The 26327-nt window shown below is 39.5% G+C and overlaps 1 long non-coding RNA gene across 1 annotated transcript; it reads left to right on the top strand.

Annotated features, from left to right (window-relative positions):
• The first annotated feature begins 1235 nt into the window (after nt 1-1235).
• Nucleotides 1236-26190, top strand: LOC309651756. Its single transcript, XR_014258367.1, has 2 exons — nt 1236-13481; nt 13872-26190. It is a non-coding gene; the product is annotated as an uncharacterized lncRNA (long non-coding RNA).
• The last annotated feature ends 137 nt before the right edge of the window (nt 26191-26327 follow it).

Here is a 26327-nt window from a genome sequence, read left to right as displayed (position 1 = left end):
TCTGATGCCATTCCTCTTAGGAATTTTTTTTCCTTTTACGCTTTGGAAAGTATATTCACCACGGTATTTGTTGTTAGTCATAGGTGTGTTTTTCTTGTCACCTTTTCCAAATCAACTCTATTGTACTTATCTTGAAGAACTTAAATAATAACTTTAAGATAAATCCTAGTGATAAGGTCACAGTCACCAAAGCCAACAGAGGAAATGCAAGAAAATGAGATATATGCATCATTTTTGAAAGTTAAGATTCTCATACTTAATGTTTTTGAAGCATTTTAAAATAACTGTAATATTTATTTTTAATGCTCAACAATATTGCAGTTATTGGATCAGAATGATAAATTTGCTCATCTGCAAGTACCTCAATGCAAATTGAATTCTTCTAGCCTAGTGCTGTCCAATAAAAGTATAGTGTGAGTTACATATATAATTTAAAAAATTTTAATAGCCAAATTAAAAAAGGTAAAGAGAAACAGGTGAACGTAATTTTAATATAGTCTACTTAACCCAATATATCCAACATGTAAAAATATAAATAATTTTCAATATAAAAAATATCAATGAAAGATTTTACATTCTTTCTTCACATTAAGTCTTTGAAACCCCATATGCATTTTACACTTACAGCACATTTCAATTTGGACTAGCCACATTCAAGTTCTCAGTAGCCACCTGTGACCAGGGACAGGGCAGTTTTAGACATTAAAAGGATAAGTTTGTAAGATGCCTTTTTTTTTTTTTTTCATCAGTGTATACATGTCAATCCCGATCTCCCAATACATCCCACCACCACCACCACCCCGCCCCTTTCCCCTCTTGTTGTCCATACGTTTGTTCTCTACATCTGTGTCTCAATTTCTGCCCTGCAAACCGGTTCATCTGTACCATTTTTCTAGGTTCCACATATATGCGTTCATATACGATATTTGTTTTTCTTTTTCTGACTTACTTCACTCTGTATGACAGTCTCTAGATCCATCCACATCTCTACAAATGACCCAATTTCGTTCCTTTTTATGGCTGAGTAATATTCCATTGTATATATGTACCACATCTTCTTTACCCATTCGTCTGTCGATGGGCATTTAGGTTGCTTCCATGACCTGCCTATTGTAAATAGTTGTGCAATGAACATTGGGGTGCATGTGTCTTTTTGAATTACGGTTTTCTCTGGATATTTGCCCAGTAGTGGGACTGCTGGATCATATGGTAATTCTATTTTTAGTTTTTTAAGGAACCTCCATACTGTTCTCCATAATGGCTGTAACAGTTTACATTCCCACCAACAGTGCAAGAAGGTTCCCCTTTCTCCACACCGTCTCCAGCATTTGTTGTTTGTAGGTTTTTTGATGATGCCCATTCTAACTGGTGTGAGGTGATACCTCATTGTAGTTTTGATTTGCATTTCTCTAATAATTAGTGATGTTGAGCAGCTTTTCATGTGCTTCTTGGCCATCTGTATGTCTTCTTTGGAGAAATGTCTATTTAGGTCTTCTGCCCATTTTTGGGTTGGGTTGTTTGTTTTTTTAATATTGAGCTGCATGAGCTGTTTATATATTTTGGAGATTAATCCTTTGTCCGTTGCTTCATTTGCAAATATTTTCTCCCATTCTGAGGGCTGTCCCCTCGTCTTGTTTATGGTTTCCTTTGCTGTGCAAAAGCCCCGAAGTTTCATCAGGTCCCATTTGTCCATTTTTGTTTTTATTTCCATTACTCTAGGAGGTGGATCAAAAAAGATCCTGCTGTGATCTGTGTCAAAGAGCATTCTTCCTATGTTTTCCTCCAAGAGTTTTATAGTGTCCAGTCTTACATTTAGGTCTCCAATCCATTTTGAGTTTATTTTTGTGTATGGTGTTAGGGAGCATTCTAATTTCATTCTTTTCCATGTAGCTGTCCAGTTTTACCAGTACCACTTATTGAAGAGACTGTCCTCCCTCCATTGTATATCCTTGCCTCCTTCGTCACGGATTAGTTGACCATAGGTGCATGGGTTTATCTCTGGGCTTTCTATCCTGTTCCACTGATCTACGTTTCTGTTCCTGTGCCAGTACCACACTGTCCCAATCACTGTAGCCTTGTAGTATAGTCTGAAGCCAGGGAGTCTGATTCCTCCAACTCCGCCCTTTTCACTCAAGACTGCTTTGGCTATTCAGGGTCCTCCATGTCTCCATACAAATTTTAAGATTTTTTGTTCTAGTTCCATAAAAAATGCCATTGGTAATTTGACAGGGATTGCATTGAATCTGTAGATTGCCCTGTGTAGCATAGTCATTTTCACAATACTGATTCTTCCAATCCAAGAACATAGCATATCTCTCCATCTGTTGGTATCATCTTTAATTTCCTTCATCAGTGTCCTACAGTTTTCTGTGTACAGGTCCTCCATCTCCCTAGGTAAGTCCATTCATAGGCATTCTATTCTTTCTGTTGCAATGGCAAATGGGAGTGCCTCCTCAGTCTCTCTTCCAGATCCTTCATCATTAGTATATAGGAATGCAAGAGACTTCCATGCATTAACCTCGCATCCTGCAACTTCACCAGATTCATTGATCAGCTCCAGCAGTTCCCTGGCGGCACCCTTAGGATTCTCTATGTATAGTATCATGTCATCTGCAAACAATGACAGTTTCACTCCTTCTTTTCCAATTTGTATTCCTTTTATTTCTTTTTCTTCTCTGATTGCTGTGTCTAGGACTTCCAAAACTATGTTGAATAATAGTGGTGAGAGTGGACATCCTTGTCCCATTCCTGGTCTCAGAGGAAATGCCTTCAGTTTTTCACCATTGAGTATGATGTTTGCTGTGGGTTTGTCGTATATGGCCTCTATTATGTTGAGGTGGGTTCCCACCATGCCCACTTTCTGGAGAGTTCTTATCATAAATTGCTGTTGAATTTTGTCAAAAGCTTTTTCTGCATCTATTGAGATGATCATATGGTTTTTCTTCTTCAATTTGTTAATATGGTGTATCACATTGATTGATTTGTGTATATTGAAGAATCCTTGCATCCCTGGGATAAATCCCACGTAAGATGCCTTCTTAAATAAAGTTCCCCCAAATATAACAGATCATCAGATGGAAATATATACACCCAAAATAATTGTCGCTAAAAGAGAAGTGTGTTGAATGTAAAGCTATTGATTTGTCGGTAAATCTATATGTTAAGAAGCAGTTATTCCTATTACTCCGAAACTCTCCTTAAAGGACCGCATTGTGGTTCAGTTGACAAGTACAGATATTTAAAAGTAAAATGTTTTTGCGCCATCCGTGTTGAAATTTGATGAGCTTTCCCAAGCACTAGATGTCCTTGATTTTGAGATATGCTATTCATAGTTCAACATATTTGAACACAGAACACATCTTACAATGAATGTGGACTATTGATATAGTTGTACTTCTTCTTTTCCTGAAAATTTATGTCCTTCCCAACATAGAAGGAGTTGTTGTCGTCGGACATTGTGTGGTTGTGTTTTTTGAGAATATGTTTCAGCACTTGAGAGATGAATTTCTTAGCGTTTTTATGAAAGATCAGAACTAAAAGGCGGGAAGAGACAAATAAACAGTGAGATTAACGTACTTGCCTTGGATAAGCAGAGGTGAGTGAGATAAAGAACAGCTTTCAATTTTAGCTCTACTTCAGTCCCAGGGAATATACATGAGTAAGATCTTGTGGTATTTGACCTTGTTAATATCTACATACTTTTCTGCAGAGGCTGCTGTACCTGAGCTTCCCATTTTTATGGTAGAAGAGCTAGGGATCTCTGGATGGTGAATGTATTCTCTAAAAAGACACCAAAACAACAGCTAATACAATGTGTTTTCTGTACCACTGCCTTCCTCCAAGAGACATTGAGAGTGGCTGGCCTACATTCATGTAAAAACAGAACTAGACCCCCAGTCAACTTATCCTATTAGACCAAGTTCTTAAATCCCTTCAGGCAAGAGAGATAAAGGAGCCAAGGATGGTGGTTGGGATAGAGAGACAAATTTACAGTTTGTTCTAAGTCTATTGAATTACTTAAAACTATTCATCTTTTGTGGTAATGGTTCAACTCAATTTTTATACATCTCACATTTGTCTTTTGGAGAGTTCAAAACATTTTTTAAAAACATCAATTCCAATAATATTGCATGCCATGGTAAATAAGAGGTTAGAATCACTACAACGTGTAGCTTGGCTAAAATACCTTATTAGGACCCTCGAATCTATTCTCTTACATATATGCAGACTGAACATGGTCTCCCTCTCCACCGTCTAGAAAATCTGTGTAGTAAATTCTCATTGTGTCCTCACACCCTGCTAATCTTGAGTTCCTTCTATTGTACTAGTCCTAGTAAAGAGATAGAAGCATGAAAGCACACGATTCACGTAGTCAAGTCAATGGCATCAGAGAACTCAGGATGCCTGATTCTGATGACGCTTCCCACCGGAAGGCGATCCTCTTATAAGGGTCAGGGTCCAGAATCCACGTCACTGCCTCCTGCTCCCTCTTTGTGACCAGCTAACAGGATGCATGCAGAGAACTTCAGGTGTGGACCCTCGTCTGCAAGAGGCAAGGAGAGTATGGCTCCCCGTGGGGAGGGTTGTGCTGTCTTGTGTTTTAATGGAGGTGGTGGGTCCACTTGCCCTGCGGAGAGGGGGGTTGTTTTTGGTTATTGTTCTCTCAGTAGAAGAGGAAACATTTATCAACATTTTATTTTGATGTTTCAAGAGAAGAAGACACTCCAAACACTTTCGTTTTCATATTTCCTCTTGAAGATCCAGCAGTTTCTACAACCAGCCTTTCCCAGGGGGCTCACCCGGAATTGCTGGCAAAGAGTTGGTATCCCTAGCTGCGGCTTTACCATCAAAAAGCTCTCTAGGTGCACCTTCCATCCTTGAGTTTCTGATGCCTGATGATGGATGGGTGGCCATACTCCTCTTTCTTTTTTTAACCCCAACTGAAAATGGAATTACCGGCATGTAGGAATTTGTCACTTTTTGTTGTTGTTGTTGTTTTTAAAGAGATGACACCCTTGTTCTTTCTTTTTTTTTTTTTTTTGATTTTATTTATTTATTTATTTCTGGCTGTGTTGGGTCTTCGTTTCTGTGCGAGGGCTTTCTCTAGTTGCAGCGAGCGGGGGCCCCTCTTCATCGCGGTGCGCGGGCCTCTCACTATCGCGGCCTCTCTTGTAGCGGAGCACAGGCTCCAGACGCGCAGGCTCAGCAGTTGTGGCTCACGGGTCCAGTTGCTCCACGGCATGTGGGATCTTCCCAGACCAGGGCTCGAACCCGTGTCCCCTGCACTGGCAGGCAGATTCTCAACCACTGCGCCACCAGGGAAGCCCTGTCACGTTTTTAACCCACGTAGAGCTCTCTGATATTATTACGCTACCAGATGCCTTTGCTCATCTTTTGATTATGCGAAGTATAACAGTTTTCCCAAACCAAACCAGACCCGTCTAAATCCTTTACCATAGACCTCCCAGAATTGAGAGAGAAAGAGAAAGAGAGATCGATCGATCTGAATCAAAATTACTATTTGTGAGGAGTCATACAGGGGAGGGGCCAAATGTGAGCTGCTCAAACGTCGAGTTCCTGGTCAGTGGATCAGCGAATGGAAAATCCTGACCATGGAGCAGTGGCCAGAGTGCAGAAAAATAAAGTTTACTTGACCACCTCTGCTATAGCCTTTGTAGGTTCTGGCCAACATCTGCCCTTCTCTGAGCCTGGAGCTTTAAAATGGAAGGTAATTGCTGGTGGCTAGAGCTCACAGTTACACCGCGTGATGAGTGAGGTCACGTTAATAAAGCCCTTGGAAAGAAAAGCAACGTGAAACAGCAGGGCTATTACCGTTCCAAGATTATTTTATAAAAGTGAACCTTAAGTTCAGCGTGATGATTAACAAGCTATTAGGGCCAAGTTATTGATTCCTCTATCTTTAGAGTAGCTAATGCAAGTGCGTACCAACAGGCCACAGACACAAAAAAACCTTTCCTCTTCCTGTGCGCCTGTACTTTGTGATGGCGCTTTTCCTTGGGAAAAAGCAAATCATTTAACATACACAGTGGGGCATCTTTATCACGCAGGTGCTTGGAGAGGGAAAAACAACTAAATTGATTGTGTGTTTCATTAGTTTTTACTGATTTACAAAGATTAATACAGATACATGGAAAAATCAAGACATAAAAAGTAGAAGGAAAAAAGTAAAGCATTACTCCAAATTCCTTTACTCTGAAGCAGCTAGTGTTTGTATGCTATGTACATTATACACTTACATATTAACCTTGTTGTTTGTTCCTTTCCTCTTCTACTCCTCATAAACAACAGTATCATGGGTGATTTCTCATGTCAGATATCAGTATTGTTTTTATCTGCAAAATATTTCATGGATGGTATATACTGTTCGTTAAACCATTTAATCTCCTGTGGGTGTTTACAATATTTTTGCTCTCTTAACAGTGCTCTGATGAACCTTGAGCTTTTGACCAATTTTCCCACTGTGATAAGTCCCTGGAGGTTGAATTAGTGAGTGAAAAGATTTGGAGATTATGTATCTTTAAACATTTTGTCCATCTATGCACCAGAACAGTCATACCAGATTCCTTCCCACCTACACTGTAATAGACTGCCGGCTTCCCCCAGCCTTGCCAACACTGGGTATTGTCAATGTCTTTGATCTTCGCAGGACTGATAGGGGAATGGAATGTCTGATGATTTTATGTTACATTCTAGGCATGGCGTATCAGACTATAACTGAATGCAGTTGTTATGTTTCGGGGACCTGGTTTAACTCATAGCACACTGTTTGAATCTGTGTAATAACCAACTATGATATAATGAGGCTTTCCTGTAGTTTTGAAAAAGAAGCCAAACTTCACGTGGTTTAAATTACTTACTCATTCACACTCCTGACGTGCTAGATCATCAGGGAAACCCTTTGGAGATGCCCCCAATGACCCAGTACAAGTTGTTAGCTGCACTCTTCACGGAGGAGAGATTGTTCTGACCCAAAGACCACACTCGAGAGAAGCATCTTGGAAGGAACCCTACCCTACAACTGAGAAGATTGATCCATCGGGTGGCCTTTGCCTTCAGCAGTAATAGTTTCACAGTTTTGACATGTTTTAAAGGTTATCGTCTTCAGGACCAGGACAGGTAATTGAGGAGACCTCACACTTCATCAGAAGCATTTCATCTTTTTCACACAGCCACACACAAGGCAACATGTTTCTCTTTTCACTGACAGATTATGCCAAAATTTACTAGGTCTGGTCGACATGAAAGCAAACACATGTTTGGGCAAAGATTCAAATAATTCAAAGCTATAGGGTCAGCATTATTCTAATACAAAAGTTAGGACTTTCCCCTCTTCTGCCTGCACCAGAGGCCAACCCCTCAACACACACGCACACACACACACACACACACACAATTGTTTTTCATTTTTCTTTGCTTAAAATATTGTTTTCAAATATTGGATTCATTTTTTTTTTATGAAGACACCTGTGATTGGTTTACTCTGAATTACCTTCTGGCAAGTTCATCTACCGAAAGCTTTTTGATTGGTTGTCAACTAATCAGTTTTGAACCCTGACATAACATATTTTCCTCAAATCCCTTTAAGATAGTAGAATAATGAGGAATGAGAAGTTATCTTGAGCCAGTATTGGGAAACCTGGTATTTGGAATTCTAGAAGTTTATATCTGCTGCCCAGTTCCTAAGCCCTCTTTCTAGATAACCATCCAGCAATGACCCTGGTACATGCAGCTAACTTGGTTAGTTGGGTCTGGGCAGTACATCCATATGCCCTACTCTGTTTCTGAAATTCTTTTCTGTGCTCAACAGTGAGCACTGTCTTCTGCAGTTTATTCCTTCAACTTTTGTGTCCTTTGTTTTCCCCTCATTTCCTCACCTGTGGCATCCACAATACATTACACAAACTTGACAGTGAAGGACAGTGTGAGTAGTACACACTGGCTTCTAGAGCTGAGAAGTCCCAGACCAGCCAGGAGGTGCTGGGTCATTATTACCATTTAAAAGATGCCATATTCCTTCCCAGGCCCACTGGCCCAATCCACTTCACTATGGCTTCCCAAAATATCCTCATCTTGAATGTTAATGAAAGGTACTCTTTTTAGGGTTCAAAAGCACTGATCATCAATTTTGTGGTGCAGAATCAGGAAAATCAAGTAAATGGAAATCATGATGAGACTTCTTCATTTTGATGCAAAGAGTGGGTCAGGAGATTAGGTTTAAGTCCCAGATCTGCCTCTTACTAGTTTTAGAATCTTGAGTGATTCAATTCGTATATTCGGGTGCTGGTTTTTTCATCTGTAAGATGTAGTGAAGATAAATGAGGTCCTATATGATTGTCCTGGCATAATATTTGGCACATCGTAGATACTTATTAAGAAGTGGCTATTGTTATGATTTATCCCTCTACAGCTTTGCATTTCTATGATTTACTATATATCAATAGCATTTCTGCCCATCTTGACTAGACAGGTACTACTGAATATGAAGGACATTAAATGAAATGATACTATCTGAGCTGCAAAGAAAAGGCTAAAAGAAAACATCTAAATGCATCTCTTTTGGGTGTCGTTTGCATCAGTAGCCAATATCTACAGAATAAGTGCTTTGGGGCAGAAGAAGGAATGTCATTTTTCTTAATAGCTGTAGGAGGGACCTATTTTTTTTTTTAATTTATTTTATTGAAGTAGAGTTGATTTACAATGTTGTGTTAATTTCAAATGTAGAACAAAATGATTCAGTTACATATATATATATACACACACACACATTCTTTTTCATATTCTTTTGCATTATGGTTTATCACAGGATATTGAATATAGTTCCCTGTGCTATAGTGGGACTCTGTTGTTTATCCATTCTATATATAATAGTCGGCATTTGCTAATCCCAAACTCCCAGTGCATCCCTCCTGCATCCCCTTTCCCTTGGCAACCACAAGTCTGTTTTCTATGTGTGTTTCTGTTTCGTAGATAAGTTAATTTGTGTCATATTTTAGATTCCATATATAAGTGATAACATATGGTATTTGTCTTTCTCTTTCTCTTTCTTACTTAGTATGATCATCTCTAGGTCCAGCCATGTCACTGCAAATGGCATTATTTCATTCTTTTTTTATGGCTGAGTAGTATTCCATTGTGTGTGCGTGTGCGCGTGTATGTGTGTACGTGTGTGTGTACGTGTGTGTGTGTGTGTGTGTGTGTGTATGTACCACATCTTCTTTATGCACTCCTCTGTCGGTGGACATTTAGGTTGCTTCTGTGTCTTGGCCATTGTCAGTAGTGCTGCTCTGAACATAGGGGTTCATGTATCTTTTTGAATTACAGTTTTGGTAGGGACCTATTTAGAGAGTAGTAATTCTATCTACATATTTATTTTTTTTAGCTTTATTGAGATGTAATTGACACACACACTGTGTAAGTTTAAAGTGTACAGCATGACTTAATTATGTTGCAAAATGATTACCACAGTAAAGTTTAGCTGACATCCATCATCTTATATAGATGCAACAAAGAGAAGCGAGGGGGATGTGGGTTTATTTCCTTGGGAAGAGAACGTTTAAGATTTACTGTCTTAGCAACTTTCAACTATACTGTACTGAAGTTTTACATTTCTTAAATAAGTCTCGGGGGGGACGTGAAGACCATTAGTGAGTGTGATTTCACCAGGATGACAGCTGACTTGCAGTTGTTAGCGTGGCTAAGAGTGTCTGATTTAGATCAGGGGTCAACACGCTACAGTCCACTGACCAAAACCACCCACCTCCATCTGTTTTTGTAAATAAAGTTTAATTGGAAACAATCATTTATTTACATCTATGGCTGCTTTCATGCTACCACGGCAGAGCTGCTTAATTGCAACAGAGACCCAGAAACTGTATCTCCCACAAAGCTGAAAATTTGTACTATCTGTCCTTTTACAGAAAACAGTTGTCAACCCTTAATTTAGATGATAGTAGCATTGTTTCTGATTGAATAGGTAGTGGCTGGTACCAGCATGGAAAGTTCATACTACTTAAAGTCTGGAGGCTTAAGGAAAAGTGTATGCAAATGTATTGATTAGGAATCATTCTTGTGTGGATACATACACAGCGGTAGGACCGGGAGCTAGAAGATGTGGGACTGAAGTCCCTTCCATGAGAAACAGTGTCTCTGGCCAGGTCACAGTGGGTGCAACCTGAGAAAAATCAGTTCATCACATGTCTAAGGAAACAGGAGTATGACTATATAATGGTTACAGAGAAACATAAAATAAAGGTGTTTTCTGCAAGTGTTACGCTAGGTGAGAAATATTTAATTAGTAAGAACAGTAAGCATGTATTTCATATTGAGAGGCTCTGTTTTGGAGCCCAGACCAAATGGACCGTACATCAAGAAATGAAAGGTCAATTTAGGTGACTTCATTTAGGGGGAAAGTTTATGAAATAACAACGCGACAGATTTCCCGTGAAGAGATAGGAGAAAATGTTCATCATTCGCCATAGGTTGCCGTGAACTACCTGCATGGAGTTTTAAAGTGTGTGTCGATGATGGATATGTGGGTGCTTATGTGCACACTGTAAAAGAAAAAAGACCCGATTCCTTTTTATCGGAAACAGAGAAAAAGACGTTCAGATGTTTGAAACCCTTCTGACGCAAAACATTGTGTAATTCATAAACAATTCTTTGTGAGTGTTTTAGTTCATCATATGTCCAGAATATAGGACTCACTAGCTACCCTCACGAACAAAACAATTGCTCTTGGGGTGTGTTTATTTGTTGTTAAGTAATAAACATTACCCTAGAGGATGTTTAAGTTTGTGAAAATGATGAATTGGTGACTGTGTACATGGAACTGTAATCTGGGGCCCTTCTCTCTCTGATCACCACCCTCACCCGCAACACGTGCACACTGCCTTCCAGCCCTGTGACTCTGGCCATACTGTCTCTGGGACACACAAAGCCTATCCCCAGGATAAGCTTCCCTTTCAAGCCCCTATCAGGCTTTCAGCATGGGCTTTGAAGAGATAGTGACATTACTGGGCTCTGACATACACCCTGTCAGCCCAGCAGAAGCAAGTGGAAGATTCTACTTGCCCGATAAAGATCAGTTGCTGTTTCCTGTCTTGAAGACGAAAGTTGAGCAAATGCAAGGTCATCTGTGTTTATATTAACAATGCAAGAGTTACACTGCCTTTTCGCAACATCGGGTCATTATTTATCCACTTATCCTTTTTTTTCATCATTCCTTTGAACTGCCTGCATTTGCTTATCGTGATATTTCTGAGTCTGTAAACAGCCCAAGTGTAGCTGTTCTATTTCTCTAAATAGAGTCTTAGGTCATTTTATTATCCAGGGTTATAAGTTATCGGAATGCCCCCATCTGCTGTGCTTCCCCCTCTGGGGTAACTTTAACTATTTCAGCCGATGGAAAAACTAGGAAAGGCATTGTGACATTAGCTACTTTTTCCTACCACACTGTTTTCCAATAGATCATTTTTCCTAAAAAAATCACAAGGAAGTCATTAAATATTTCTGTTTCTTTAGAAATGGCGTTAAGTATAATGGCTTCTCTCCCTTCACTTACTGCTTTTTCTGGTTTTCTGTAGCCCTGATTTTTTTTTCCACTGAGATCACAGCCACTCAGAGCCTCTTCTTACCAAAAAAGCTTTAAAGATGTCTTTCCGGTGGTTCATGGTCAGATCTCTGTAGCAAAACAGCCTTGAGTGAGGGAAAGAGACAAAGCCAGTTTAGCCCAACAACCTTGTCAATTTGCCATTCTTTTAGATTGTATGACATACATGATTAGATTTTCTTGCACGTGCATTTTGGGGGTAACAGCACATTGGGAGACCTGTTTTCAATCCATTTGATTACCTTCAATTTGCTAGCTCCTTCAGCAGTGGTGAAAAGAAAATGAGCAATGAGGTTTTGATGAATCCCAATTTATCAACTGACTATGAGATACTTCTAATGTGTGAGACAGGGTAATCTCTCTTTCAATCATCTATTGGGGAAAGATGCTCAACATTAAGGAAATTGAGAAATGTTTAATGATATTGATGAGCTTATATACACAACAGGAATGGAGACAGATTCAGACACACAGTTGTTTTCTTCCAAGTTGTTATCTATCTCAGCTGGAGTAAGCTAGATTGTCCCATGACAACAAAGTACGCCAAAATTTTGGCAGTTTGCAGCAACCCAGGTTTATTTTCCAGTTACGCTACATGCCCAGTGATTGTTAGCTGGGAGCTCTGCTCCCACGTCATTTTCTCTAAGGGACCCACAGTGATGGAGGGGTCTCTTAATACTGATGTTTATTACAGCAAAGACAAAGGTGAACTGCAAGCCATGACTTAAACTTCTACCTGGGAATCACTGCCGCTCTCATGACTGTTTCAGCAGAAATGAAGGTCAATCCAAGTCTGACTTCAGTGTCTTGAGAAAATATAATTCCACTCCCACAAAGGGGAGCAGAATGGTAGTAAAACCCATCACTCCATCAACCCCAATATCATTTCTTTATTTGAGTGATTTCTTTTTTTAACCCTTATAGATCCCTCTTAAAACATCAAGCTGGAAACAGTGCTTATGGAAATCAGCTTCACTAGTTCTAAAGCAAGAGTTTCATTGTTGGGATATGTTATCTGACCTTGTTAGCAGATTTCAACCCTAGGCTTAAATGCATGATCCGTTTTAGCACTATCACCACCCACAGAACTAGAGGTTTTCCTGCTCGAGGGTTCCACACTTATGCATGAAAAGAGAACCCCCTTCACTGAAAGGGCTAGAACTCTGTCAGCTGCTGGTTTCCTCCAGTAAGTGACCAAAACTAGGGACCAGGTGTTACTACTTAGCAAGTCCACAGAATCTGTGCTATGACAGCACCCTGGTAATTCCCGATGACCACATCCCTCCCTGATGGAAACTCAGCTTTTGTTTCAGCGACAGTAATGGGTTTTCCTGGACTCCTGACCTCACCTGAAGATGTCTTTTTGTTGGATCTGCCCTGTATATGGGGCAGCTGGTTCAAGACTTAGAGAAATGTCTACAGACTCTCTCATACCAGGTAAGTTAATTGTTTTTGTTTTGCTTTGGGGACAGGACCTAGTCATATTTCATCCACTATTGGGGAGCATAGATTAATATTACATCTGGAAACTCATTTATTCCATTCAGGGGGTTAAGTTTTTCCCAAATGAGCCTTGGCTGCATCAACACTGATACAACTTTATACAAGTCCGCAGAGTCATATTGGACCTTAGTGATCTGAGGATGAAAGTGGAATGAAATGTGTTTTTTTTCCCAAAATAACTAAAGTAACAAGTTATATGTTTTACAATATGAATGGGATCAGCAATATATAAGGATATTTATCCAGAGTTTCTCTTCTCTTTGTTCTATAGAATGATGGAACCCAAACAGGGAAATTGGCCAGAAGCAGCAGTGGCTTCAGGCTTGGTGAAGTGGACCAAAGTGTGAAGGTAAATGTTTTGAGACTCTGGTTTCCTAGGACAGAGCCTTTGCCTCATCATACATGGTCATGGACTCCTTTTACCACATTGGCTCAAACACGATGAAGCCTTCTACCCACTGGCAGTGCTTTCCCTGCCATCTGCTGATTACTAATGCCAGTAAAATACCTAGGTACTTGGGCAATAACTTATGCGGATACGTATGTTTCTAATTCCAGGGAAACTGTTAGAACACGACTTGGCCTAGAGGTGCACAATTAATAATCCAGGCAGAAGTAACGCTTTGTTTTCCAACACAAGAAAATGAGAACTTCATTTTAATCATTTTTTCCCTTTCTTTCTCTTTCTGTTTGTTTGTTTTGATACCCATGCATGAAATATCATAAACTGCAAGACAAGAAGTTCTTCCAAACAATGTGGCCATTTCTTCTCAGACGTCGGACATACTACGTCTGTTACCTGGTTTCCCATCCATCCACCTCCTGCGTGTCCAGAATTCTGTGTCCTATCATTGTTCTTTATGGATACCATGTACATTTTAAAAGAATAAATGTAAATTAATTAAAGGTTATTATTTTAAAATAGATATCTACGCAGTGTCTGTGCATAATTTTTGCTTTTCCTAATCTTTTTCTTGCAGGTCAAACAGGTTAAGTCTGAGAGTGATGTGTATGTATGGAAATTGAATGCACTATAGGTTCCATTGGGCAAGGAAGTTGCTTAGTGAAATCCTACAGTCCCCTTCTTGACTGTGCTATCATAATTTTCATTTTCAATCAGTGTGTCTCGAGCCCTAGGACAGTCCTACTATTATTGTTGGTGGGTTTTGCAACCTAATCTTGACTCATTCAATGAACCACACAAAATCACCAGAGACCAGATTCTCAGTCCACATGAATTCCCATTCAAGTGATGAGAGCCTGACTCTTCTTCAAGATGCCCTTAAGAATTCTGAATTTCTTGAATATAGAATTATTTCTGCTTGCCAGGGAAACAGGGGATGCTGTAATATTCCCTCTGCTTCATCGTGCCCAAGGAGATGTCTGATAACATATCTGTGAGTGGCAATGAATGATATGTTCTGCTTTTTCCAAGCACAAACCTGGAAACGGTTAAAGAACACATGTGCAGAGCCTGGGCAAGCGGTGGGAGCTTGGAGGTGCTGGGTGAGGTTAGAGACGGGTATGTGGAGGGTCTGCTATAGGAGCATTTCCTTCAAACTCAGGGCTGAAGTGCCTCCCAATAACCGAAGTCATTTTTTTTTTTTTTTTTACAGTATCTGGCAACTTCCATTGTCATATTATTTTCATCACTGAAAATGGGGACTGTGCTTTTCTTTTTCTGTAAATGATGAGCTAATGGCAAAACAGCTACAGAGGCATTGACTAAAGAAGGCATTCTACTTACTAGAAAAGGCATCATTTACTACTCTAGACATGCACGGTCTGATTGTATCTTGGTACACTCTTTTTTAAAAATTTTTTATTGGAGTATAGTTGCTTTACAATGTTGTGTTAGTTTCAGGTGTACGGCAAAGTGAATCAGTTACATATATATAGCCATTCTTTTTCATATTCTTTTTCCATACAGATTATTACAGAGTACTGAGTAGAGTTCCCTGTGCTATACAGTAGGTCCTTATTAGTTATCTATTTTTTATATAGTAGTGTGTATATGTTAATCCCAATCTCCTAATTTATCACTTCCTCCCATGTTTCCCCTTCTCAAAACCATAAATTTGATTTCGAGATCTCTGAGTCTGCTTCTGTTTTGTAAATAAGTTCATTTGTATCATTTTTTTTATTAGATTCCACATAGAAGTGATATCATATGATATTTGTCTTTCTCGGTCTGACTTACTTCACTTACTGTGATCATCTCTAGGTCCATCTTAACTTTTTTTTGGCACATCAGCATCGCTTTTTCCAAGGTTTGTCAAGCATCAGTCAACATTTGTTTATTGAGCACCACTTTACAGCAGGCATCAGGGATGTGAAGATGAATAAGACACGGTTCCTGCCCTCCGGCGGCTCACAGTTTAGAGATGTCTCCATGATAAAAAAATCACAGGTATTGACTGAGCATCAACTGTATCTCCTCAGGTACATTACCTCATTTAACTTTCACGCGACCTCATGAAGTCAGAATTGTAACACGCACACGTGATGAATGTGAGGCTCAGAGAAATTAAATAACCTGCCCATGATCATAGAATGAGTTACATGGTCACAGCAGAGTTGTGATTTAAGCTCAGATCCTGCCAATTCTGGAGCCTGTGTTTTTTTCCACCAAGCCCTTACTGCTTCTATTCCATATCAAGCTGACTGTGGAATACGTAAGGTCACTCAGGAAACATGACTGAACGGTGATTACGATGGTAGGCAGTACATGCTCTGATGAGCAAATAGACACCAGAGCCTCGGGGTAGAGCTCATAACTTTCACCAGGATTCTGTCCTACTCCCCCATTGCCAATAAACAAGAGTCCCCATGTCCTGGCTTGGCACTTTTTCTCAGGATTCCCAGGAACATGCACCTCCCCTCCCCTACCCCCCTCCCCACTCCATTGTCAGTGTATCCCTTTGCATCGGTGACAACTTCGTCCGTATTTACCAAAACTCTCACACCCCTTACTGCTCTTCAAGAGGCAAGACCTCATGGGACAGTTAATATTCCTAGAGTTCCTCAGAAATACCTGTTTCCAAGGTCAGAGCCCACCTTGGAAAGGGGGTCTCCATATACCCCGATCTAGGCTTATTTTGTACTTTCTTAGCCTATCATTATCTCAGATTGTTTATATTCCATCACTTCTTTTTTTTTTTTTTTATAAATTTATTTATTTTATTTATTTCTTTTTGGCTGCGTTGGGTCTTCGTTGCAGTGAGTGGGCTTCTCATTGTGGTGGCTTCTCTTGTTGCAGAGCACGGGCTATAGGCATGTGGGCTTCAGTAGTTGTGTCATGCGGGCTCAGTAGTTGTGGCTCGCTGACTCAGTAGTTGTGGCTCGCTGGCTCTAGATCACAGGCTCAGCAATTGTGGCGCATGGGCCTAGCTGCTCCGCGGCATGTGGGATCTTCCCGGACCAGGGATCGAACTTGTGTCCCCTGCATTGGCAGGCGGATTCTCAACCACTGCGCCACCAGGGAAGCCCCATCACTTCTTTTATTAGAAAAAGAAAAAAAAACTTGACTAGGTGAGTTACCATTTTTGCTCTGATTATCATCACAAACCTAAATGTCTGAACTTTGTCAGTGGGGCTAATGTTTACCTTACAGGATTATTAAGCAGGCTAAGATAAGACATGCCACAAGTACCTAGAAGGTATTACTTCACAAATGGTAAGTGTTACTGTTTATCGGCTGAATGTGTTGCCCTTCCCGAGAACGTTTGTGTTTTAATAGAAGAAGTAACCAAACCGAGTTTAAAGCAGTGAATTTCTAACTGCGGAATTGTTCTCTTCTCTTACCAGGAAAGGTAGATGTATTTTGGCAGGATGTATATGGGGAAGGTGGGCTTCTTAAAATGCACCTGGTATAACTCTTATCATTAGGGAGCCCTGGGCCCAGCTCACTAAATAGTGATAGAAAATTCGAGGCTAAGAGGAGAGGCATCAAAACAGATAACACATATTGATAACAATTAAATATATTGATATTTCTTGATATATTGATAGAGAACAATTATGTACTAAACAGGTTCTAATCTTGTTTTACGTTTATTATTTAATCCTTTCAACAACCCTATTAAATAGGTATCATTCATTATCCTCATTTTACAAATAAGGAAACAGACCCTTAGCTTTGATGATTTGCTCAAGACCACATAGTCAAAAGGCAGATGAAGGATTTGGATCAGATTTTTCCTGACATCAAAGTCCTTGTGTTTTCCACCGTGTCACACGATATTTAATATTACATTGAAGTTGTGCCGTCTGCCCTTCCTGGGCTGACCCCGGGTATTCTTGGCAAATCTCATTTAGGGGAGGAGGCGCTTTAAGTGGTGGTCAGTTAAACAATGATTAAATTTAATTTACTGACGTAGGCCAAAGGGAAGTGGGAAGAGTGGGATGCCTGTGTTTGGGGGGAAATATTTGTTATATTTGTGGTCATAGTCTACAACACTGCCTGTACTCCTGAGGGGATGCCAGACGGTGAGGCCAGAGCGGGTGTGGTAGCACATAAGTATATGTCGTCTGCCCTCAGAGCTGTGTCAACTTGAACAACCATGGCCCTGGGAGTGAAAATTCCTTCCGGTGGGCTGGGAAAGACATATTAGGACTCTGTTGCCTTTCATCTTTATTTGAGGACCAGGCAGGACGGCATCAAATGGAAGGGTCTTGGGATGAGGTGTCAGAATGAGAGAGAAATGCAAGTCTCTAAAGGAGGTTCCAGCAGATTCCCCAACCCCTGCAATTAAGAAAGATTGATAAGGGACCAAATGGGTAGGAAAGAGATTAACAATGTAGGCAATTCTTACCAGGCTCGTGGCGGAAAGATGAGATATGTCCAGTAGCAGAGCTGTGGAAACTATTAGAAACTGAGCTAATTGCAGCCTTCTTGGTGTGCCTCGGGAAATGGGAAGGTATTTTCCCCTTTGGGGCTTGTATTTTTTCCAATTGTCCTTGTTCAGGAAAGGGTTCATTCTTTGAGCAATGTCATCTCCTCCTATGATTTCTCAACTCTGCAAAGGAGAATAATTAGAGATTCATAGTGGACCAAAAATAGAAAATGCTCAATGCGTGTAGCAGAGAAGTGGAAAATGTTCTGTCATGTAAACTGCATTGTTCCCGTTCCTGGCAACGCGAAGGAACAATTCTCACCTATATAACTCACAATGAATGTTAGAATTCACCCCTCTTTCTGACTGGCCAATTTTCAGTCTTAATGGCACTAGGATCATGAAGGGTCGTAAACTTGGTCAAGAGTAAGAAAAATTTCCTATAGCACAGATGCCTTTTCTTCCTCGGGCTGAGAGATGAGTGGCCTTTTACACATATTGTAGCTAGGTTCCGTTTTCAGAATGTTTCTCATCAGTAAAACTTGGATTTCTGTGTTTTACTGAGAACCTTCTATAAATCAGGCACTGTGCTAGGTATTTTCCACGTTTTACTCATTCAAAAGGATTAGTCTTGAGCGACCACGATGTGTCAGGCACTACCCTGAGGTGCTTAGAGCACGGTGCTGTCTCCTAATTAAAAAAAAATAAAGAGGAGTATGGCCACCTATTTTACAAGTGAAAAAAATGGGAAATTCAGAGAAGTGAAGATCACAGAGTTATGCAATTAACATGTGACAGATGGGAATCAAACTATTGAGAGTCCTCTAACCTACTGGACTTTTAATGCCTCCGGAAGCCCAGATCGGGACATATTCCTGGATCCAGTCCTGGAGCAAGCCTTCCTGCTACCCAGGCTCCTTGAGTTTTTACCTCATTCTCTTCCCTGTTCGCCATTGAAACTTAGCCCAGAGCCTCAGTTCCTGATACTCTCTGCCTCCCAAAGTGACAATGACCTAATGTGACAACGTAAGTTAAAGGGATAAGGCAAGGTAGACTGCCAGGAATCATCTCTTCCCAGGTGCATTTTAACAGTGGCCTTCTGGAGACACTAAGCCTACGTTTTGTCTGATAAGTTAAAACTTGGGATGGATGTTGTTGTTTATCCATTCTAAGGCACAACATTGTGAATCAACTATACTTCAATAAAAAAAAATTTTTTTTTTAATTGGGATGGATGAAGAAAGACAGCATGTAGGCAAGGTGGGAGACAGGTCTATCAGTGAATGCCTCTTGAATCAGACCCTTTCAGGTTTCACTTACGGCCCAGTTCTGGGAGCTGTCATCATGGCAACCCAGAGTCTCATTGATTTCCTGTTGGTTGGGCGAGCAAAGATAGCCATGCATCACAAAGGTATTCTGAAGAGACTTATTCCCAATAACCAGGGAGACTTGGATTTAAAATCACCTTTATTTAGCCAAGCTGAAGGAAAATAAAGTTCACAAATATGGTATTAGCTCAAGTCAACGAGTGGACGGCTTTGTGTGGGATTGCTATTGGGGTGGCCCCAGATGACTCACCAAAACAATGCTCTGTCACCTGGCAGAGTCAGAGAAGCATCATTTTGTATAATCCACCTACTTCGTTTAGGTCCCTTCTGCTGTTGCAGTGTGAACTATTATATTTATAGTCATGCTGTTAGAATGTAGTTCTGTCAATGTGTCTGATTAATGGTCTACAAACCTCAGTGTTGGACATTCGCCATTCAGATCAAAAGTTCTCCTTCCACAGCAAAAACACAGTCAGGCAATATTTTCTTAATTGAAAAATATAAAATAAAATCAAGTAACTTCAAAGTTCTAAGAAATTAGTAGTCAAGGTAGCTCACAAATAATTTATTTTTAATGATTCTGGATATACTTTGGGATGTTTCAGTATATCCTAACATAGGAAAATCCAGCTGTTATTTATTTTCATAGACACATACCATTCCTTCTACAGCAAAATATTTTTTATTGACAAAATGGTTTATTTTGTTGCCAAAATGAAGATTCCTTTTATAATGTTTATTTATCTATCAGTTTCCATCCTTTGAATTCTGGAATAAGTCCTAGCCTGATATTATCACTAAGTGTGTATATTTTCATTTTATTTCTCAATCTTCATTTCTGAAGTTTTCAACAGATAATTTGCTTTGTAAAAGGATTAGAAGCTTAAGTTGGCTTGATAGTTTTCAAGTACCTTTTGTTTTCTCCAAACAATGATTTATAAAGGAACCTCTAGATTCAGAGTTTATCTTTTCCATCTTCGTCTTACATTGCTCAAGGAAGCATGGGTCTGATCACTGAGATGATATTCTTTCTTGGGCAGAGTTATGCCAAGGTCTGTTTGGATGTAAAACCATCAATGATTAGGCTGTCATCATTGAGTCAAGATGAAGTATTGGATCTGTGTGAATCATCATAAATCATTATATAAGGATAGTATATTTCTTTGATTGAAGAGTCCAGTGACTTAATAGTACTACAGAAAAAAAAAATGCGTAAGGGTGTCAACGTCACCATGTACCAACATTGGACCTCAGATGACCAAATATTAAACACACACACACACACACACACACACACACACACACACACACTTAAAGAAATTCTGTTGTGTTATGGCATCCTCCGCACCAACACCCTCATTACAACTCTGTCACAGTGTGTCCTAGCCAGGCAGGTAGCAGAAATGTTTGGGACTATATTCATGGATGTGCTCCAATAAGCATCATAGGGTACAGGAATAAATGGGAGAGATTTGAGGTTCATTTTTTAGTCATATCAGGGGATCGTCTACCTTTTAAGCTCACTCAGACTTGGAATTTATCCAAATCGAGGCTCCAGGTTCTTTCTAGAACTCCTCGTGGGCATGTGTTTGTTTAACCTGACTAACACTGATGCATTGCTCATGACCTAACTCATCTGGGAAAGTCCTCCGTTTCCCCAGCCTGCCCCGGCTCCTGATCTGAACTCAGCGTCACTCCTGTGTGCTCCCCTTAGTGATTTTTTTGTCATTGCCCTTATTGCATTGTATTGTAAAGTCTGTTACTAGGGAAGTATTTCTCCTTCCTTTATGTGTGGATTTCTTAACAGGAAGGACTGAGCCAAGTTTATCTTGTCTCCCCGATGCCCAACACAGAGCCTGGCTATAGAATAAACTCTGAAGAAACTTTCACTGGATGGTTAAATATATTTTTGAGAATCCCACAGGGGCTTCTTTATTTGCACCGGAAGTCTCCCTTCATCTCATCTGGTTGTTTTTCACAAAGCCAAGGGTTAGGGAAAGAGGATGGAAGAGGATTAGCTTGTAAAACACCTTACTACTGCCCTGTGAACAAGAACCTGTAATCTGGGGGTTCTTATCAGTGAAGATTGTCCTTAAAACTAAATTTCAGAATTTTAACTACTCACATTCTCTATTGTAATAACATCATTTCTTATACTATTGTTATGGCTTTGAATACTGTTTTCAAAAGGAAACATTTGATTGAAATCATTTTCTTGGGGAGTTCCCTGGTGTCCTAGTGGTTAGGATTCTGGGCTTTCACTGCCATGGCCCGGGTTCAATCTCTGGTCAGGGAACTGAGATCCCACAATCTGCATGGAGCAACCAAAAAAAAAAAATGGATTGACATTCATTTTCTTTAGATATTTTTATTACACTTCATGAGTTACATTTTCTCAGCATGCAAATCCCACTCTGGAAACATGATAGGCACTTTTGATAGTTAACTCTTTTAGATATTACGTTGTTTGCAGAAACTCTAAGTTAGTAAGTTTTTAAATAGCATCTTCCTTAAAAATAACATTTTAAATTAAACTTTGTATCTTGGGATCATTATAGATTCACATGCAGTTATAAGAAATAACACAGAGAGATCCTGTGTACCTTTTACCCAGTTTCCCCCAATGTTAACATCTTGCAGAACTATTTACAATATCACAAGCAGGATATTAACACTGATACGGTCAAGATACAGAACATTTTCGTCACTGCGAGAATGACTCCTGTTGCCCTTTTATAGCCACATCTGCTTTTTTTCCCTTGCCCATTCCCACCTTAAACCCTGGCAAACATTCATATCGTCATTTCAAAAATGTTATATAAATGGAATCATCCAGTCTATAACTTTGGGGAGTTGGCTCTTTCCATTCAGCATAATTCTTTGGAGATCTTCCCTTAGCATAATTCTCTGGAGGTTTATCCAGATTGTGTGTATATCAATAGTTCATTCCTTTTTTTATTAATTTTTATTGGAGTGTAGTTGTTTTACAATGCTGTGTTAGTTTCTGCTGTACAGCAAAGTGAATCAGCTATACATATACATATATCCCCTCTTTTTTGGATTTCCTTCCCATTTAGGTCACCACAGAGCACTGAGTAGAGTTTCCTGTGCTGTACAGTATGTTCTCATTAGTTATCTATTTTATACATAGTATCAATAGTGTACATATGTCAATTCCAATCTCCCAGTTCATCCCACCACCACCACCCCTTCCCCCTTGGTACCCATAGGTTTGTTCTCTATGTCTGTGTCTCTATTTCTTCTTTGCAAATAAGATCATCTGTACCATTTTTCTAGACTCCACATATATGCGTTAATATATGATATTTGTTTTTCTCTTTCTGACTTACTTTACTCTGTATGACAGTTCATTCCTTTTTATTGCCGAATAGTATTTCACAGGATGGCTGTTTAACCATTCACCCATTGAAGGACACCTGGGTGATTTCCAATTCCGGGCTATTACAAATAAAGTTGCTATCAATATTCATGTACTACGGTTTTTGCGCGAACATAAATTTTCAGTTGTCTGGGAAGAAGCCCAGGAGTGTAATTGCTGGGTCATATGGTAATTGCATGTTTAGTTTAGTTTTTTTTTTTTTTTAAAGAAACTGCCAAAAAGTTTCCAACATGGCTGTACCAATTTATATCCCCAACAGCAATGTGACAGTGATTCAGTTTTTCTGCATCCCCCCACCCCCGAGAAGTTAGTGGTGTCACCTTTTTATTTTAGCCATTATGGTAGGTGTATAGGGATATCTCATTTGGGGTTTAATTTGCATTTCCCTAATGGCTACTGATGTTGAACCTCTTTTCATGTGCTTATTTGCCATCTGTATGTTCTCTTTTGTGAAATGTTTCTCCCTGCCTTTGCCTGTCTTTTAATTGGATTGTTTTTGACAGTTGAGTTTTGAGAGTTCTTTATATATTCTTGAGAACAGTCCTCCATCGGATGTGGTTTACACATATTTTCTCCCAGTACGTAGCTTATTCTCTTTACCAAGTCTTTTCCAGAGCAAAAGTTTTTAATTCGGATAAAAATAATTTTTAACACTTAGTTGGCAACCAGATACCTATGGAAAAACTTGTCCAAGATAATGTAAAATCGTTTGTACGTATTCAGAGAGATCTCTCCCCTTATGTCATGCAAATTTAACCTTCACAGTAATGATGAAAACAGAATCCTAAATTATAAATCGGCTAATTGTTTTCCTTGCTCAAATCTTTCGCTATAAAGTCACTTCCGATAACATTTGTTGAGTACCTACTCTGTGTTGAGTCATAAAGATACAAAACTCAATCTGTGGTTTATTTGCTTCAGGCACTTACGTTTGCTTGATTACATCTAAATTTTTATTTGGTAATTTCCATCCAGGAAGCTCATGATAGTTTTGTTTTCTAAATCTTCCCTGCCTTATGATGAAAAGAGAAATAAGGCCTTAACTTTGCTTTTGACTGTGGCACCCGAAGAAATAAAATGAAATAACTTGTATGTCCCTCCCCAAAACACAGTCAGAACGTTCTCACAATCTTGACTTTTCCTTCTCAAACCCTATTTAGCAAACCATGCTATTTCTCAGGACATAAAAGGTTGCTTTCAAAATACATCAGAACTTAATAAAAAGTCATGATAACTAAGCACTGTTGAAAACTACTTATCATATTAAAATTTAAAGGCTATTTTACTGTGCCGTGTTTATAAATACATGAAAATGAAATGTACATTTGGACAATACTTAGATTTAACCACTGAAACATGAAAAGGTAGCACTATAAATGGTTGTTTCTATGTTTTTAATTTTACTAGTGCCTGATTACTTGAAAAACCGTCCTTATTTTTGGTTGCCATGATCTTTACTAGAGAGAGCATCTCGTAACTTGAGAAGATGGAGGTGAATTTGATTCAGCTGAGCTTAGCAGAGAGCATTGAATGATGACTAAGAGCGCCACAGGATAACGTGTGTCGTCATAGTTGTTTCCATGGTGAGGAACTGTGATGTTACAACCTCATTAAGACTGTGATTCAATGACTATTTAGACAGAGGCTAATAAAAAGTAGGAGTTCACCAGGATGTACGCCATCTTTGCTCTATATGATGTTATTAATTAAAATAAAGGGCTGGGTATTTCTCTTAGTGAAATAATATAAAGATATTACATGCATTCAGGCGTGCCTGAACATGGCTATGCCAGTTTTAAATTGAAGGTTTTTCAAACACCAAAAAAATTCATAAGGTGAATTTGACTTAGAATTGTGTATTCATAAGAAAAGACCCTTTCTTCTCACATCCTGAAAAGCCTGCTCATTCATTAATCACAGTTAAATCCAGGCAAATTGTTTTCAGTATACTTACTCTTTGATTAGTTAATGGTCTTGTTTTTCAGCTTAAAATATTGGCCTTGAGTAAATAGAGAGAAAAGGTCTTAGTGCTCTCGCAGACTCAGAGATTAAGCAAATAGTTTTAGATTTAAAATTAGGCACTTTCCCTGATAGTTACGGTTGGTACACGCTTTAGGCTAGGTTTCTACGACAAAAGCAGATGCAGATGAATTGGCAGTGACCGTGCCTGCCTGCTGTTTGTAACTATCTCCGTGGTAGCAAACATCCAGGCTCGAGAAGCACATACTTGGCGCTCTGAATCAATTTAGCTTCTCCGCCTGGGAATTTGCAAACCTTCCTCTCACTTTTTGATATCAATATCGAGACAATTCCTTTGATTTCAAGAGTGCTCAAGGATTTCAGAAAGCAGCTTTTCCTTTGGAGTCTCGAGAGAGAGAACGTTCAAACAGCCAACTGTCTTTTCAACCAGAAATTAGCAATCGAATGCTGACAGTTGGCCCCAAAGCCTAGACTAATGGAAAAGGCATCAAAGACCTTTAGTTATAGACTACATTTTATCACTGTATGACCTTCAACTCTGATACTTAATTTTCTCCTAAAAATTAAGCTGTAAAAACCTTGACTGTATCACAGAATTGTTATGTGAATTCAAAATAAAGCATATTTAAAGCTCCTAGTTCAGTGCATGGTATTATAAGGTCGGTGCTTAATAAATGGTAGTGACTTTTCCTCTCCACAACAGATGTCAGAAAGGTCTGATCCCATTAATGTTTCACTCAAGTAAGGATGAATTTCTTTTGCCATTCCCAAAGCGTACAGAAGGCGAATTCTTCACCATTTCCATCCCACTGTCACTGTGGAACACACAATTGTTACTCAGCTGGTGTGACACAGGAGAGACAGAGCTACACAAGAGAGGAAAGCGTCTGCTTCTCCCCACTATACTCTGACACCCTCCCCCCTCTTTGCACCAATTCAAAGACTGTCTTCCTTCTGTTGGTTTACCTGAGCCTCAACTCAAAAGAATTGCATTCATTATGAGCTAAAGGAAGTCAGATCCACTTTCCGCTGCATTGGCCCTCTGGCTCTTTGGCACTTCCCACGTCCTCCACATTTGGAAAGGCTTCATCATTTTCTGTCTCACAAAGCAGTCCTATTGTTGCTTCTTTCAACTGCAGGGAAAAGGGGAAATATCTCACTCAGGCCTGCAGAACAGTGCAAGTCCCTGGAAGGAAAGCTTTCAAAGTAAAACCCAAGTTGCCCCTGAGAGATTCCAAAATGCAATTGTTTTACCTTTTTAAAAATTCTTAGCAAAATTTCAAAATCCTCCTCCACAGTGTATCACAAAGCTTGTGATTGGGCCAAAAGGCTTGTTTCACTGTGTACCCAAAAGAGTATACATCGACTAAGAAAACACAAAATTAGAAATAGATTTATTGAGGACATGCCATTAAAAACAGGCTCGGTTGAATCTGCTCTCTTTTCAGAGGGTTGCCAAGCTAAACTTGAAGTAGTCTCTTGAAGGTAGGTGGTGGATTCCAAAGTTGAAATAAAGTGAGCTTTTGTATTCAGTTAATAATAATAATACTTGGTGGAGGATTGTTGAATATGTTAAATGCATCTCAGAAAGCAGGAAAGCATACGTCTGTCTTTATACTAAATGGTCAAGGGTTTCTCTTTGTCTTTCACCT

This window comes from Balaenoptera physalus, assembly GCF_965194825.1.
Source record: "Balaenoptera physalus genome assembly, chromosome: 21".
In the NCBI taxonomy this organism is placed as follows: Eukaryota; Metazoa; Chordata; class Mammalia; order Artiodactyla; family Balaenopteridae; genus Balaenoptera; species Balaenoptera physalus.
Note: the sequence above shows the minus strand (reverse complement) of the source record. Positions and strands in the feature narration are given on the sequence as shown.